This window comes from Octodon degus, unplaced genomic scaffold (genome assembly GCF_000260255.1).
Source record: "Octodon degus isolate 3935 unplaced genomic scaffold, OctDeg1.0 scaffold00025, whole genome shotgun sequence".
Lineage (NCBI taxonomy): Eukaryota > Metazoa > Chordata > Mammalia > Rodentia > Octodontidae > Octodon > Octodon degus.
This window is the reverse complement of record NW_004524601.1, coordinates 10,791,856-10,792,355: the sequence shown is the minus strand read 5'-3', so window position 1 is coordinate 10,792,355 and position 500 is coordinate 10,791,856.

The window sequence follows — 500 nt, the reverse complement described above, 5'->3', positions numbered from 1 at the left end:
AGATTTCTCCCACTAGCATAATGAGCAGTTGTTCATTCCGAAAAGATGTGTCTAAAAGGCCTTCTTAGGTGCACTCCTGAATTGACTTCTTTTTCACTTCAGGAATATAAAAAGGAATATCAAAGCTTGCTTCAAAAAAACTTGCATCACATTTAACTCTACATGCTACAGTTTTCTTCTTTATGGCTACTGTATTTGCCAATTGGCAATTATTTTTTCCATTTAAAGAGAGGTATTCTCCTTATATGAATTATACATCTCAGTATTACTGTTTAACACGAATTAAAATATTTTCATTAAAAACAAATTTACATCAACTATTCAGCTGAGAGATTAGTTTATCCTTTATTAAAATATTTTCTATGACATTATTTTGTTTTCATCATCTTAAAAAATAATATGTTGGGCTGGAGAGATGGCTCAGTGGTCTAAAGCACCTACTTGAAACAAGCTTGGCAAAGCACAGGGACCGCGGTTCGATCCCCCAGCACCACATGCCA